The 15314-nt window shown below is 38.8% G+C and overlaps 1 protein-coding gene across 1 annotated transcript in view; it reads right to left on the reverse strand.

The window, feature by feature from the left end:
* The window catches only part of CASP10 (caspase 10), a 32208-nt gene extending 31222 nt beyond the window's left edge, over positions 1 to 986 (reverse strand). The window contains exon 1 of the mRNA XM_088135660.1: positions 803 to 986. The gene's annotated coding sequence lies outside the window, so the exon portion shown is untranslated. The remainder of the gene's footprint in view (positions 1 to 802) is intronic.
* Between the last annotated feature and the right edge of the window lie 14328 nt (positions 987 to 15314).

Consider the following 15314-nt stretch of genomic DNA (forward strand, 5'->3'; position numbering starts at 1 on the left):
CCCATCTTAAAGTGGCCAAGTTTGGACAACACTGCCTTACACACTTCCTTTGGTGCTTTCCAGACTTCCGGACCATCTAGTTTTTAAAAACAGCACTCATTTTCATAATTTTCATAATCACATTCCTCTGAGCAATGAGGACAAGGCAGCTGCTGGGGTAACAAAAAAACCCCACTAAATCTATTTGAACTTGTCCACGTAAAGAGAACAAAACTTTTAAGAGGATGCTGGCAGTGACAACAGGCACCCATCACCTAAAAGGATATGAGTTCATGCCTTCATTTTGGGGCAAGCGTTTGCAGCTTGGACCAATTAAAACGGTCACCTTATTCATTAACTGCTAATGGTAGGCCAGGAAGGGCCCCTCACACGCTTTATAAGCCCAGGTGTTTGCGGAATAACTTCTAGATAACCCCCCCCCCACTTTTAATCAGAACAGCCACTCCCTTTTCTTCTCAGCAAACGCCATTGCCATTTTACGAACTTTCTGCCCCTGCTGCTTCCCCCCAGCCCCCCAACGCGCTCGATTTAACTGCTCTCCGTGCGTATTTTCTACAACCTGAACTTTTCAACAACTTTTCAACTTTTGCGCACTTGTTCGCTTCCGAGGGCGCGTGGTGGGGGGAAGGGGTGATGGCTGGAAAAGGAAAGACGCAAACAGCGAGGTCCAGGAAAGCGGAGCCCCTCTCTTCGCTTCTCAGTAAGACACCCAAACTCTCTTGATGGCTCGACTCCGGTTCCTGAAAAATTCGCTAGCGTTGGGATCTAAAAGGGGCAGCTACGGCGAAGCGATATTACGCACCGAAACTCCAAGTCCTTTCTCCGAGTTCAGTCGAAGCAGCCGCGGTACGAAACGCTCGGTACCGACCGCGTGCGATTAATTGATCGGAGGACCCCGGTCCGGCCGCGATGAACTAGGTTTCTCCGGAAAAGAAAACTAGTCTAAACCCGTGGAGCTCAGACCGAGTCTAATTTCCTGGTCTTGAAACTCCACCCTCTCAGCGATGTAGCGGGAAATTAGGCTTCCGCCTATATTGGTGGGGTCCTGATGCGCCCGGCATGCGCCGTTCCCATTGGCAAATTCTTTACTTCAAACCCAGCAAAGTAACGCCGACTTCGTTATCGGGTTTAAAAGAGTTTTAGCGAGGCCAGACGTCGTTCCCTACCCTTTCCTCTTCAAAAGCAGACTTTTTTTAAAGGAAGGGGCGCAAGTGCAAAGGAGGAAGCCGTCGCTGCTACCATCTTGCCCAAGTCAGCCGTCGCCACGGCAGCAGCGTTTTCGCGGCCACCTTCTCGCCTTCCGGCTGGTTGCATCGCATACGCCTGAAGAGGAGAAAAGTCCACTCTCAGTCTAAGGGGTGAGCGGGAGTGGGGCGGAGATATTTCGGGTGACTGAGGTGAGGGGGGACCCTCGTGCGCCCGAGATCTGTGGCGCTGCTAGCAGGAAGAAGCGGGGTGAATCCTCCCTTTCTCTCGCCCGCAAACTGCGAAAGATGCCCCCCCCATCTTTCGGGCGGGAATCGATGCTTATCATTGTGGGGCCCTACTCACCCCCGTGACGTCTGAGTCACCTATTGCGAATAGCTCCAGGAAGATTGCCCCCCCCAACCACATACAATTGATTGAAAGGACCAGAATGTAAAGTCCACCAGTAACATGGCCTTCCTATATCTCGGATTGTTAAGACCCCCTCTCTTCCTTTCTACGCACGCATAAGATATTATGCAACTGATGGGACTTAAGAGCCCACGTCAGCCCCGGGGGTCTCCAGATGCCAGAAATGCGAAATGCTTCTTCCATTTGGTTTTTGTTTGGGCTTTGGACCTCTTCTCTCACTCAGCCTTAAGCTTGTGAACTCGGGGGGGGGGGGCAATTTTGGATCAAAATTTTTTAATACAATTTACCCTGAGATTAGGTATACTGATGCAGTTTTTATGGCACTGATTTATGAATAAATATGGCCAGGATGGCAGATTGCAGAATTGTATGCATATTTATTTAAAGATACCACAGCATCCAGTGAACCAATTCCGTAATAGTTCAGCTGAAGACTTTGGCTTTAGTTTTGCTAGAAAAAAAAAATCACAAGTACAATGCTGTAGTTGCTTTATATATTCCCAAATTGCAGTGTTACAATATGTTGATGAGGATTCTCGGTCATCCAGGTGGAATTGTCTGGAGGTTGAGTCATGGCAACTGGACTCCTTTTCTTTTGGTTTGATAGGTTTTGCTGCTTGCCCAAGCAGCTTCTTCAGTCTAGAAAGTTGGTTAGGGAGGACCCCATAAATGTCTTCCAGGGTGGCTGCGTTTCTCACTGACATGATGGGCTCCTTGAAGGGACAATAGGAGATGTGATTAGTAGAGTCTTTGGAATGTGGATGTCTTACTTCTAATCCCTCACTCATCCCCAGGTGGGTCGTTAAGTGCTGCCTCCCTGGTGAACTTGTGAAGTGGTCTTAATCTTCCTGGGGACTGATGAAAGAGCAGGACTTCTGGTGAGATGGCCACACAGAAGCCTGCATGTACGTGAGCACCACCTGATAAATTTTAATTCTATTTTATAAACATTGGGAAGGAGCTTAAATGAAGTATACAGCGTTAATATCGGTTGTGGCTTCATTGAGACAAGTCAAGTTTTTGTAAGAGAGTGGTATGCTGATAACAAAGAATGTAAACTAAAAGTAGAGTTCAAAGCATCCTATCCCATAAACCTTATTTTAGCTGTCCCAACTATAACACAGATAAATAATTAGTAAAGTTAAGAATACTCACTACAGGAGGATGGAAGAATGATTGAGAAAATAAGAAGGAGGACTATTATTACTGTCTGCTAAATATTAAAATGGTACTTACAAGAGGCGTCTATCGACAAGAGGCGGCTATCGTCAACTAGGATTAGAGCCAGAAACTCGAGCCACAGAAGGTTGCAAAGAGGGAGGCAGTCAAGCTAAGATCACAGACTTTTTCCCCCCAATAAGGCCCTCTCTTAACCCTACGTTAGACAACGGCTTAACTACCCCAAATGACAGTCCTATAGTAGAGCCAATTCATGACTGGTCTTTAGGACCTCATTGTATGTTTACAACAGAGCCAGTTGAAACTGGAGTAGACCTAGCCAAAGAATATGCCCTTTTGGATCAACAAACTTACATGTCATCAACGAATTATACTCCCACAGAGAGGAATTGGCACAGGGAGGTGAGGAGACTGAAGATATAAATGACTCCCCAACTCCAGGTTTTACAACTGGAAACACTAATGAATCATTAAGATTAGGTCTGCTAACATTAACAGACATTTTTAGCAAACAACAACAGAATTTAAATAGTCTAGCTCATTCATGGACGCAAGACATATCCATGATGAAATCCTTTTTAGCAGAGTGTAAAGATCTACTACAAACTTTGACAGAATTGATACTTAAAACAATAAATGGAAAGGACCATAAACTAGAAGAAACCCTTGTGAATCCATCATCAGCCACAATAGGCCACATTTCTAACCTTGAAGAAGAGATAGAAATAACTGTGAAACAAAAAATAAAAACACCCAAGGAAGGCGTTAAACTAAGAAAGAAGGCTAATAAAAAGGGGAAAAGTCAAGAAAAGTAAAAACATTAAAAACCTGGAGTGTTGTAGAACAACAAAGAAATTCAAGCCAAATAAACTGTGGCAAATCATTCAGATTAAATGCAAAAAGAGCAAACAATCAAGAAAATCTTTGAATAACCCAGGGAGAAAAAAGCATAAATATAAGATAGATAAAGAAAACCAGATATCACAAAATAAATTGAATGAAAAGAGCCAGAGGAGCAAACAAGTAAACCCTACCCAATTAGAAGCAGATAGTAAATGTACTCAATTTGACAAACCTATTATACAAGTTGATTTCAGCATGGCCTCCTTATCCAAGAACCAACTAAGAAATATTGATATTAAAATACCTGGCATTTACAACTGATCCCCAACAAACTGACTTTCATTAACTACCCCAAACCTAGTGGTTTACAGACTCAGTTTGATAGGAAAATATATTTTGTTCATCTGATGCAATCCCTAGACATAATCAACCTCTCAACAAAAGATATAAATGAAGTAGAATACCTATTTTATAACTATATAAATGCCAGAGCAATCATAACATTTGAGTCTATGGCAACGGCCAGTTTGGTGATGAAGAAAAAAAGATTGCTGAATAAATTTTCAATAGGGGTATCCAGAAACTTCCAAAATAACATACTTTGTGAAGCTTATAAAAACAACACAAACCAATTAATATCGGAAACACAAAGAACTGAGGTACCACATGCATTACAACTGGAAGAAAACGAATATAACAACTTGGTTAAGGATAGCGAAAGAAAAGAGATGGGGAGAAACCCAAGCAATACAGAAATGAACCTTACAATATCACATGCGTTACCAAAAGACAGTGCTCTGGCAAAACAACATACAGTAAACACTGCTAATTATCATGAAAGGAGCTATATAAAAAAGCATAACCTGGTACAACAGGTATCTCATAGAGCAGTATAAAATTCGTTGTCACCTGAGATGGATAAGATAATGGAAATAAATAGTGCAGGAGTTTATAAGACTACCACAGAAGTGCACAGAATAAAGCAATCACATTTAAATCCGAATTTGAGACCCTCCCAGAAAGCCCAGGATGTAACATATAAGTGTACAACAAATATCCCTGGGCCTAAAAATAATTGTGTCTATGAGGATATCCAAGGAACTTTGAATTCAATAGAACAAGCAATATGGCCAGAAGAAGTATATAACACCTCAAAGGAAGAAAGGACCAGAGGCCAACAGCTAGGTCATACGTCAACACAACAACAATTTCGCAGGAAAAGTAAACAAAATAATCAGAGTCAAATCCAAAATAAGGATACACAACAGAGTTGACAAGGAAACAATATGAAGACATCTACAACTAAATGTATATCTTGGAACATTGCTGGATGGGCAGGCAAATGTATAGATGGGGAATTCTTGCATTTTTTACAAGATTATGATATGATTTTTCTCCAAGAAACCTGGTTGGTGGAAAACAATGTGACAGTTATACCTGGCTATATGTGTTTTTATAAATGGGCCAAGAGGGTCCAAAGGATGGGGCATGCCAAAGGGGGTTTAATGAGCCTAATTGCAGTACATCTGGATGTGAGAATAGAAGAAATAAATCTTGGAAATTGTGATATAGATGAAATCCAAATACAGATGTTGAAATTTAAAGGGAGAATGTTAATATGTGTTAACATTTATGCCCCACTCAGACAACAGGCTAATTGGGATAAACTGGAACAGTCTTTAGTTGATACGTTACAGTATTCCACGAGTGTAGATTTAATTATTTGTGGGGATTTTAACACTAGAATTGGACCAGGTTTGGCAATATTGAACTTAAAAGATAAAGGCCTATTTGAAATGGAGGCCATCTTCCCCCTGGGCCATATGTCATATGATAAGATTCAGAATAAGCGTGGTTTAGAACTACTCAAACTGATGTATAAACTACAAATAGTCAATTTACATGGATCACAATGGGATCAATCCGGGGGCTCATATACATCAGTCAGGCATAGAGGGGGAGCTGTTGTTGATTATATATTTATATCCCCCTCATTAATCCCATTAGTACAGTGTTTTAATATTATAGGCAGACCTTAGAGTGATCATTTACCAATTGGCCTGGATTTAACATGGGTTTGTGGAAATAATGTAGCACAAGAGAACCATAGTATAGATGGTTCTATACAAAATCAGAAACGTTTAAAGTGGACACTCCCCTTGGCCGAAGTTGTAAGATCAACATTATATAGTCCAACAATGTTACAACAGAGGCTTACAATTATTCAATATACCTGAAATGCAAAGAGCATATATGAGGAAGTGGCTGGCAACCTTAAACCACTGGTGTGTAAAACATGGCAAGGGAAAATGAATAAAACCAGAATCTCGTGGTTTAATCATGAATGTAGACGTGAAAGAAAGGAATTAGCCAGGCTTATCAGACAAATTAAGAAGGATAAATCATTTGATAGGGTAGAGGCAGTGAGAGAGAAACACCGAAAATATCAAGTGTTGATTAGGAGGAGTACACAAGATTATTATAAAAGACAGTGGCAAGAACTAAGACTGTCATGTTTGCAAAATAACAATACGAAATTCTGGGAACTAGTTTCCCAAGGCCAGAGAGAAATAAAAGTAATGACAGAAGCTCAGATTACACCGGAAGATTGGATAGCTTATTTTAAAAATAAATTTGAGGATACTAGTACATCAAACCAACAGCTGATGGGTATTGATATATTAAAAACATCCCCAAAATGGCCCCCTGTTACTGTGGCAGAAGTTAAAAGAATAATTGTACAACAGACAGCTGGTAAAGCCCCAGGAGAGGACATGTTGCCTCCAGAAATCTTTAAGGTATTTCCCGATTGGTGGGCCCCTATACTCGCCTCTTTGTTTACCTATATCAATGCCACTGGTCGATTACCTGTAGGTTGGAATAATAGTGTAATAATTCCAATATATAAAAAGGGAGATACTACAAATCCAGCTAATTTTCAACCTATAAGTCTTATTGACATACGGTGCAAGCTGTATACAAGATACCTCTTAAACAGACTGATTGGCCAGATACTAGGCAGATTATAGCAGAACAGGCAGGTTTTAGAAAGGGACATAGTACTATAGATCAGTGTTTCATTTTACAACACCTGATCCACAAATCAATGAATGGACCCTCAAAATGCCTGTATGCAGCATTCATTGATTTATCATCTGCCTTTGACACAATAAATAGAAGGAAATTATGGGAGAAGTTTTTAGTTATTGATATAGATAGAAGATTACTTTATATATATATTATATGAAGACACCTGCATACAAGTAAGGATAAATCAGAGTGGTTCCTTAACAAAGCAGATTAAAACTTTAAAAGGTGTCCGCCAGGGCTGTCTACTGGCCCCTTTTTAACTTTTATATAAACAATATTGTAGAAGACTTAAATAATCCTTCTTTCCATGCTCCGTTCATTGGAAGTAGAAAGGTCCCTATATTACTGTATGCAGATGATATGGTACTTATGTCGACAACATTAATTGGAATGAGAAGAATTCTGACAGAATTTGGCATGTATTGTAAGAAAGACCACTTGCAGATAAATTATTCTAAAACCAAGGTAGTAGTATTTGCTAAAAGACCAAAGAGACATAGATGGACTCTAGATGGTAAGGAGATAGAACAAGTGAGGTCATTTAAGTATTTGGGTATCCAGTTTACTGAAACATTGTCTTGGAACTCACATATAGCATCAACAAGAATAACACCCATGAGATCTATGGGGGCTATTTGTTCCTTCTTCTATTCAAAAGGGGGATGATTAGTTCAACCTGCACTTAAGATCTTCCAGGGGAAAACAATATCACAGTTCATATATGGGGCCCCAATTTGGGGGTTTAGTAAATTAGAAGAATTAGAAGTGGTCCAGAATAAATTTGTGAGATCAATCCTAGCCTTACCTTCATGTATACCAGCAGCAATGTTGAGATTATCTGGCAAAAAAATGCCTCTACGAAAAATTTAATAGCAACAGATGGGCGATTTTGTGTCAAAAACTATTTTTTCAATTATCCCTAGATCAGGAACTGTTTAACGACACAAACTATCATACACTTCTGAGGGACTATTTTTTAAAGATTTTAGACAGGATAGAGATCAGGTATGTAGGCTTAAGTTGGCCAAGTGGTATCATCTTCTTAAAAATTGGCAAGGAATGTCATATTACTTACAGTATTCCATACCCCAATCCCTGAGACAAGCTTTTACAGAACTTCGTTTTCAAACAATGCCAACAGCCTATTTAGATGGAAGATATAGAGGGTTACCAACTACATACCGTTTATGTATTTGTAATACCTCACAGGTGGAAGATCTGACTCATTATCTATTACATTGCAGATTATACTAAGAACCAAGAGTTAGATTTATTACGCCTTTGCTAAGTCAACTGAATCAGACTAATCTAGAAAAAAAATGTTTTTTGTTGTCTGATGAAAATGAATATGCAACTAATCAAGTTGCATTGTTCGCAATGGCTGCAGGAAAGATATGGAGGCAAATGTTGACAAATAGTGTGGCAAATACTAGAGGGAATAGACTGAATTGATATGGATTGCTGTAATTTTAAATGAATGTCGCTAAAACCTAAGGTTTCAAATAAATGAAATGAAATGAAATGAAATGAGCAGCATGAAAAATGGGAGACAAGTTGTGTCTGAGGCCTCCACTTCTATTGAGGGAAGGATTTTCCATTTTGGCATAAATGGATTCCTTCACTCCTCTCTCAAACCACCTACTGTATTTCTCTGTCCAAAATGTGAACATTATTGTCCTCAAATGAGAGTCCTTTTTCCTTTAGATGAAGGTAAACTCCTGATCCTGGTCCTGTGTTGTTGCTCCTCCTGTGCTGGGCCATCATGTAAAGGCTGTTTGGCTTCTGCAATGTAGAGCTCTGAATACTCCTCACTGCACTGGATTGCATATACTACATTGCTCTTCTTATGTTCTGGTGTTCGATCTTTAAGGTGTACAAGCCTCTGTCTCAGTGTGTGAGTAGGTTTGAAAAACATAGGTATGTAGTGTTTTCCAAATATCAGTTTTTTCTTCTCCGACACACCAGCCATGTAAGGAATGACAAGATTCTTCTGTGGCCCTGGGTCTCAGCTCTGTCTGCCGTTTTGTTTGTTGGATCTAGAAGATGATTTAATAAAGGCCCAATTTACAATGTATCTGTCATTCTCACCCTGCAGCCCTATGAATATTTCCTTGCATTAAAAAATTGATTAGATTGAATGTACAACATACACAGTATTTGCTTCATGGGTAAATGCCACAGGGCTGGAAGATCCTAAAGCCACTAATTGTGCAATCCTTTAAGATTTTTTAAAAATATAATTTCTGCCTTACATCAAGATGCCACACAGCTAGTCAGCAAGCAGCAATCTCTGTCTCTTCTTTCCAACAGCTTTGATGTAAGTTAGCAAGTTATTTAATACGATTTTAAAATATTATTACTCAATGCTGATTGTCAAGAGGCTGCTTGAATGAGTGAGCAAGCTGTTGTTTTAATTCCACAATCTCCTTCACATTATCCATCATATATCCTTTTCCAATGGGCCATTTAAACCACTGAACCTTGATCCTCTTCTCACTCTATTCTCCATCCCACCCCAAACTATTAGTATCTCCCTCTTTAAGAACAGCTTCTGCTAAGAAGCCTACATATCATTGCTCTAATTTTTTTTGAAGTCCAAGATATGAATTTGACTTGGGTTTTAGTCCCCTTAAGACCAAGAATGCCAGCATTACATGATAACCTTCCCCCAATGTTCCTGAGTCTTCCACTTCAGCTACATTTTCTCTATTCCATATTAATATCAAGTTCCTCAGAGGTGAAGGTGCAGTAAATTTTAACTTCTGGGAAGTCATGAAGACTTGGCTCTTCCCCCAAGCACTGGGACAGGGTGGGGTTGAGTCAGGAGGTCAATTGGGTTGGACCTGGTGTGAAGGGTGGTTCGGTTTTTATTCCACTGCTTTTATTGGTTGTTGTGAGCTGCCTAGGATCACTATAGGAGATAGGCAGCCATGTAAGTACTTTAAATGATCTCAATGTCATGTATATTTTACACCTAAAATACATCTTAACTGTTCTAGTAAAAGTAGAGACTGAAAAACTCAGATCTGCTTGCTCCCATTTTAAATGGGAGGGTTGCAAGATGATAGGGTTGCATTATAGTGCTTCTTTAGAAATGAAAACTTGATACCAGTCAGAGCAGGTTAAAAGTTTTCATTGTGGTTCTAGATTTCCTTCTCATTTCCTGCAGTATACCATCATATGATTGGTTTGGTTTTGGCTTAGCACGTCACCTGAATGAAATCATACTACTTTATCAACCATAAAATATGTGAACCAGAAGAGGGAGTTACGGCCAAAGGTAATTTACAATGAGATATTTCAATATAAAAACAGAAAGCAATATTGTTGCAGTAAATAGTCACATGGTTTTGTTGTACATTGAGTACTGTGATCTTGGGGCTGAGAAAAAGACTTTATCAAAGCTGGACCCTGAGAAGGGATCTGAAGACAATGACAATGCACATGTATTTTAGGAGGTATTCTGGGCAGCCAAAGAGATGACAGTCTCTGCACCAAGTGGCTTTGGAACGTGCAGTTTGGTGGACTTACAGGGAAGTAATGGCAGACTGAAGATGGCTTTGCTTTCAGCAGAGCCTGGGATTGCCCATAAGTGCTCCACATAGATGCTCCACACGAGGAAACCATAAAACAGTGGTCTCCAGCAGGTTTTAGAGCTCTGGGAGCCAAGAGAAAGTTAGCTTTGCCCAAGCCACAGTTTGAAGCCTTCAAACAGACACTGGGTTCGCCCACTCCCCTCTTAATCACATCAGGAAATTGCTTGTTTACTACTTTTTGGATATTAAGAACCTTCAGAAAGTCAAGTTTCGTCACACTGGGTAATTCTTCTTCAATCCCCAGCAAAAGAAGTTTCATGTAAATTTAAGAACTTAATTTTTGTTTTTATTCTGAAACAAACAGCAAAAGGGTGATTAGAACACTAATTTTGGAAAGTTTTAAATGGACTAAGGGGCCAGATAGATTGGAAATAAGATTTTTGAAACTAATTATACAAATCCTTCCTGTGGGTTGTTTAAAAACCTATTAAAAATATATGAAGATTTTGATCTAAGCATAAGAAACCTTCCCGTGTGAAAACATGGTGGATTAGAGAAAAACATGATAAGAGGAGACTTTGAAGGCTGGACACTAAAGGTAACCAGAAAGAGCTCAAAATTATAATTAAACGAGGAGAGACCCACTAATACAGAATGGAGAAAAGTATTTTAACTTTGGAAGAATTCAAAGATATTTGGCAACAATGCACTCAGAAATTTCTCTTATGTTTGTCTGCTCCCATAAAAATATATTTAAAAGAACCCAACAATTTGAAAACTCACGTGAGTAGATAAATGGGTACTCTCACTCCAGTGGGAGGAAAAATGCTGGCGGCGCCTTGCAAAAAGGAGTCGGGAGCAGTTGCCGGTAAGCGCGGAAAAGGGCGCAAAGCAACGGAAACCCCGCCTCCTGCGCTCGCCAGCTGGGCTCTGCCCTAGGAAGGAGGCTCCGGCAAACCACTTCTGAAACAATTGCCTTGAAAACGGCAAGGACTCGTCCAACCAGTCACTGCAGAGTTGGTAACGACTGAGTGCAGATAAAAAAAAAAAAAAATAGAAAAGGAAACAACTGGCTGTTTTGGATATGGATTTAAAAATGACAAGATACAAGAATGATATGGAAAAAGATGTTACACAGAACTTACAAATGAAACCGGCTGATTTCTCAATAACTAAAAAGGATACTGATATTAAATCAGAAGAGTGACTTGGACAACTTTCCCATCTTGGACTTACAAAAGACTTGGGTTATACTTATGAAGGAATTCCTGAGAAAAGAGAAAGAGAAAATGAAATCAGTTTTTGGGACACTATTAAAAGGGAATAAACATCAAGATTTTTGAAAGTAAAAAGAAGCAATATAAAGTTGGCTTATTTTATTAGGGTTATTATATATATATATACATACATACACACACACACACACGGTACTGTGCAAAAGTTTTAGGCAGGTGTGAAAAAATGCTGTAAAGTAAGAATGCTTCCAAAAATATATATTGTAATTGTTTATCAATTTACAAAATGCAAAGTGAGCGAACAGAAGAGAAATCCAAATCAAATCAATATTTGGTGTGACTACCCTTTGGCTTCAAACCAGCATCAGTTCTTAGACTTGCACACTTTGTACACTTCCACAAAGTCAGGGATCTTGTAGGATTAGAGTCAGGTGTATGATTAACCAATTATACCAAGCTAATGATCATCAATTTCATATGTAGGTTGAAACACAGTCATTAACTGAAACAGAAACAGCTGTGTAGGAGGCTTAAAACTGGGTGAGGAACAGCCAAACTCTGTTACTAAGGTGCGGTTGTGGAAGACAGTTTCATGTCACAGGCCATACACCATGGCAAGACTGAGACACAGCAACAAGACTGCATTAGCAAGGTCTCTCTCAGGCAAAAATTTCAAAGCAGACTGGGGTTTCAAGATGTGCTGTTCAAGCTCTTTTGAAGAAGCACAAAGAAACGGGCAACGTTAAGGACTGTAGACATAGTGGTCAGCAAAGGAAACTTAATGCAGCAGATGGAAGACACATCGTGCTTACTTCCCTTGGACATTGGAAGATGTCCAGCAGTGCCACCAGCACAGAACTGGTGGAAACCAGCGGGACCCAGGTACACCCATTTACTGTCCGGAGAAGTCTGGCCAGAAGTGGTCTTCATGGAAGAATTGCGGCCAGCAAGCCATACCTCCAATGTGGAAACAAGGCTAAGCGACTCAATTATGCACGAAAACATAGGAACTGGAGTGCAGAAAAATGGCAGCAGATGCTCTGGACTGATGAGTCAAAATCTGAAAGATTTTGTAGCAGGAGGCAGTTTGTTCGCCAAAGGGCTGGAGAGTGGTACAATAATGAGTATCTGCAGGCCACAGTGAAGCATGGTGGAGGTTCCTTGCAAGTTTGGGGCTGCATTTCTGCAAATGGAGTTGGAGATTTGGTCAGGATCAATGGTGTCCTCAATGCTGAGAAACACAGGCAGATACTTATCCAACATACCATACCATCAGGGAGGCGTGTGATTGGCCCCAATTTATTCTGCAGCAGGACGATGACCCCAAACATACAGCCAGTGTCATTAAGAACTATCTTCAGCGTAAAGAACAAGAAGGAGTCCTGGAAGTGATGGTTTGGCCCCACAGAGCCCTGATCTCAACATCTTCAAGTCTGTCTGGGAATGAATTCTGGAAGTTGACACCTGAACGTGAAGAGACAGAAGGATCTGAGGCAGCCTACATCCACATGAGATCTGTGGTTAGTTCTCGAAGATGTTTGGAACAACTTACCTGCCGAGTTCCTTCAAAAACTGTGTTCAAGTTTACCTAGAAGAATTGATGCTGTTTTGAAGGCAAAGGGTGGTCACACCAAATATTGATTTGATTTGGGTTTTTCTTCTGTTTGCTCACTTTGCATTTTGTAAATTGATAAACAATTACAATATATATTTTTGAAAGCATTCTTACTTTAGAGCATTTTTTCATACCTGCCTAAAACCTTTGCACAGTACTATATATGATGTTCTTTTTAATAGCTCTTAAAGGGTTTTTTTTGACCAGGATGGAATGAGGTGGGTTTAAAAAATTGTTTATAGGTAAGATATGGGAAGAAGAGATTTTTTGTTAAAATATAGATGTTGTCATCTCTGGTATGTGTTAAACCTGAGGAGGAGTTTTTGGGAGGAGACAAATAGAAAATGATAAGAAATTAACTTCTGGGGTACTATTTGAAGGGATTAAAGATTTAAGATTTTTAATATGTTACTGTTTGTGGTAGCTCTTAATGGATTTTTTTTCTAAGTTCAAAGCTTTAAAGATTTATTTATAAATAAGAGATGGGAAAAATTGTATTTTTAGAGAAAATGATAAAGTACTGTGTTAAAAGTGAAGGAAAGGAATATGAAACTGATTTGACTAAGGTTAAAATATATATGTTGCTATGGGAAGAAGAGATCTTTGGTTGAAATGTTAGAGAAGGTGAGAAGTTATTGAAATTGTTTCTACTTGTCTTGATGAAAGGGGAAGTCATTTATATATCTTTCTTATATATTTTTTTCTTTCCATCCCTCCTTTTTCTCTGCACTTTTCAGTTTTTTTAATTGTTTATATTTTTCTTAGTTTGTATTTGTTCTTTATCTTTGTATTTTTAAACTTTAATAAAAATTATATATAAAAAAAGGAAAACGCAGTTTGGTGGAACTAAAGAAGGCATAACTAAAGGTTATGCCCAGCAATATCTCCAGGTATGAAGATATTTGGTGGATGGGATTTCTAGATGTTTGCACAAGACTGCTACTTTACAATCTGATTTTGTAGTCTCCCCCAACCTGATTTCCTCCAGAGATACTGGGACTAGAACATGCACAATGCTAAATGAGAATTCTGGAAGTTGACACCTGAACACGTCTGGAAGGTACCACACTGACAGCTGCTGTATAGAGTTAGACATGGCTAGGCCAGTTCTTCCTAATTCAGCATACAATTAAGATGTATATCATAGTAAAAGATTTTAAGATGTTTAAAAGATATTAAAACAGCAATTTACTATTTAATCATGAGGGCCTTCAAAGGGATTTTAAGGCATGTTAAAACTATAATTTATTATTTATCACTAGGTTTTTAAAACAGATATAAAAAGGAAGGTCCAAAGTATTATTCTAAAATACTAGTCTATATTAATAGTAATAATACATTTTGTTGTCTTGAAATAGGGATTAGGAACCCACATTTCCATCTAGGAAAATCACACAAATACTGTATATTTCTAATTTATTTATTTATCAAATATATATGGCCACCGATCTCACCAGGAATGATTCTGGCCGGCATAGAACAATCAAATAAAACAACAGTATATAAAAACCCTCCATATAAAAAATACAAAACTATCATTATTAACAGTTAAAAATATCATTAAATATACAAACCATGAGGCAGAGAGAGTGTAAATATATCAACCACATTAGTAATCTCTGTCACTGCTAGTACAGACCATAATTTGATTATCTACCTAATAATGGATTTACAAAAATCTTCAATTTTTAAATAAATTTTACAAATAACCCTAATGATTTATGCTACATATTAGTAATTCAGAAGGAAATACTTTAGCAGATTTTGAGGTGGGTGCATGAGGATCTGCAATTCAGTTACATACATCTAAAGTAAAACAAACCACCAAACCTCAACTGAATATACTGTTAACATATTGTGTGTCCTGTGTGTGATTTTTGTGCAAAAATGTGCATTTTGTAATATAGGATGTGAAATGAAAGGTATCTTAAAAACCCCAAGGCTTATTGTTTTACAGCCAAATTCTGCTGTGAGATTCTACCAAGGGTAATATGTAGAAGTTTTTTGTCATGGAATACATAAGCCCTTGAACTTTTTCCTCTGAAATATTGGATTCATACACTGTGTGCACAATTATTAGGCAAGTGAGTATTTTGACCATATCATTTTTATGCATATTTTCCACCTCCAAGCTGTATAAATCTGAATGCTTATTGGATATAAGCATATCAGGTGATGTGTATTTGTGTAATGAGGGTA

Source organism: Python bivittatus, unplaced genomic scaffold (assembly GCF_059951505.1).
Source record: "Python bivittatus isolate LINGU-HERP-01145 unplaced genomic scaffold, Pbiv_v1 ctg000200_np1212, whole genome shotgun sequence".
In the NCBI taxonomy this organism is placed as follows: Eukaryota; Metazoa; Chordata; class Lepidosauria; order Squamata; family Pythonidae; genus Python; species Python bivittatus.